Genomic DNA, 2429 nt, shown 5'->3' with positions numbered 1-2429 from the left:
GAAGTAAAAACACCACCCTTGAGTTGATTCTTAAGGTGGTACTTTTCAAGAAGCCCAAGGGGCTGACTTAAAACCAGACCTTCGATTGGCCTGATGATTGCTCGGAACCACTGGGGCCACTGGATTGTTCAGTGTTTGGCCTATAAAGTATGCCTTCCAAGGGTCTGGCCGATCAGCAGAGCCACTGATGAACACGAAAAGCACATGGGGCACTCTAACACAGCTTTTGCCTCAGCACCTGTCTAAGCTCATGGAGCGAGTCCTCTGTGCCACCCCTGCCATCACCCTGTAGGTCATCTCTGAGTCTGGGGACACCTGTTGCTCCCAAATCCTGCCTTTGGCCTAGAGACCACCCTATCCATCATGAGACCATCCTGTGTGCTGGGGAGCGAGAACGTAGGATTTAACCCAAGGTGAGCTGCAAGTAGGAACTTTAGGACTGGTTGTCCGTCTCCCTTTGCTGCCAGAGGTGGAAGATGGTAATGTTCCCATACGACCTCTACTCATCCTTACGGTGCATTAAAGGAAGGCCCAGAGGCAGATCCTAACTCCACAGTTCTTTTCATTTGCTTTCCTTTGGGCCAAGGCTTGGCTAACTCAGAGAGCTCCCTCAAGGGCAGGAACGACGGGATCTTTATCATGGTTCTCGGCACTTAGCTCAGTAGCTGGACATGGTAAATGGCTGCCCAGTGAATGACTTTGATGAAGACTACAGCACAATGTTTTATAGGTATTAGGTGCTCAATAGCTGTTGGTTGGTTGCCTAGGCCAGGGCAACTTTCCTGTTGGGTACCTATAGGCACAGAGCCCAGAACCTGTGAGCTCTTCAAGGGCTTATGAAGATGTTTCAGACCTGAAGATCAACAAAATTAATGGTTCCAAAATACCGAAATAAAACTGCAGAGTAAACATTAACTATGTAGCTAGCTAGCTGTAATATAATATGTCAGCTAGTCAAGTGCAACTTGACCCTTGGAGTTCTGTATAAATTATATTAAATTGTGGGGTGTGGGAACATCTTAACATGTTAAATGTGGCCTGGAGAGAGCCTCCGGAAGTGAGGGTCTGGAGCCTAAAAAGAACTTAGAACAGCCCTGGCCATAGCAGTGAGGTGGCATAGTCCCCCACCCCTCCCTTGCTGTCTTTCTGAAGGAACTGAGGCAGGCTCAAAGGTGAGACCCTAAGCCAGTGGCAAAGAAATGGCACAGCAAAAATCAGGGAAGCCAAGATGACTGAAAAATTACAGGCTTTTCACCCTGTCCCTGAATAATTTTCTTAGTGTATTTTTGTACCGTCTTTTGTAAGGAGAGAATTTTCTGCTGCTTGTCTTACTAGCACTGATTAACGGCATGCCCCTCATCTTATGGATTTCTATTTATTTCTCTAATCATAGGCTGTAGAGTTTGGGATGGGGGAACATGGGAATCAAATTTCCATCAGCCTCTCCCATTTCCCTATTCCTCTCAAGAAAATACCTTTGTTCTAAATTTCCATTAAGTGACTCATCTAGGTAATGTACAGAACTAAGTGGAAAATGTCCCTTTGCTCTGAGAGGCCCAATTTAATAAACATTGCTGCAGATAGAAATAAAGGGATCTATATCCTTTATTAGCTTTTGCTGCATACCCCCCCCAAAAAAAAACAAAAACAAACCCTTAGTGGCTTAAAATAACCATAATTTTTTAGCTCACAATTCTGTGGGTCAGCTATGGGGGCTGGACTTTGCTGGGTGGTTCTTCTAGTTTTAGCTGGACTCACTCATGCCTGTGTGCTCAGCTGCCAGGTGATTGGAGGGCCGGCTGATCTGAGATGGCCTCCTTTGGGACTGCTCATCTCAGCTTCACGTGGTCTCCCAAGCTCCAGCAGGCTAGCTCAGGCTTGTTCATCGTGGAGGCTGTGCAGATGTCCAAGAAAACCAACGGAAAAAGACTTGTCCTCTTGAAGTCGCCCCTCAGACTGGCACGCTGTTGCTGCCACCGCATTCTGTTGGCCAAAGCAAGTCACACAGATTCGAGAGGTGGGGAAATAAACACTTCTTAATGGGGAAGAGCTTCAAAGTCATGTGCAAGGGGTGTAAAGACTGTGAAGGAAAGAACTGCAACCATTTTTGCAATCTACTAGAGTCACAACAAAAGATACAGCCCTGAGTGAAATGAGTAGGTAAGGTTTAAACTGCCAGGGCCAAAGATGAGAAGACGGGGGCCAGAGGCATCACATATTTAGATGTAGTGCAACCACAGGGGTGGAGAGGAGGGAGGCGAGCCAGAGCCTGATCCTTCCACTAGAGTTTGCAAAATTGGCTTTGTTGGGCCGGCTGAGTGGTTCAGTTGGTTAAGAGCTCGCTCAAGAGTGTGAGCTCTGAGCAACAGCGGTTCGAGTCCCGGCCCGAGCTGAGCAGCCGCTGAGCTGCCAACAGGTGGCAGGATGGC

General features: G+C 47.6%; 1 long non-coding RNA gene across 1 annotated transcript in view; it reads right to left on the bottom strand.

Annotated features, from left to right (window-relative positions):
* Positions 1-1721: 1721 nt before the first annotated feature.
* Positions 1722-2429, bottom strand: part of LOC109376650 (uncharacterized) — a 25667-nt gene continuing 24959 nt past the window's right edge. The window contains exon 3 of the long non-coding RNA XR_002122762.1: positions 1722-1983. This is a non-coding gene — a long non-coding RNA (uncharacterized LOC109376650). The remainder of the gene's footprint in view (positions 1984-2429) is intronic.

Source organism: Hipposideros armiger, unplaced genomic scaffold, assembly GCF_001890085.2.
Source record: "Hipposideros armiger isolate ML-2016 unplaced genomic scaffold, ASM189008v1 scaffold_1167, whole genome shotgun sequence".
NCBI classification, from domain to species: domain Eukaryota; kingdom Metazoa; phylum Chordata; class Mammalia; order Chiroptera; family Hipposideridae; genus Hipposideros; species Hipposideros armiger.
This window is presented reverse-complemented; position numbering and strand designations above follow the sequence as displayed.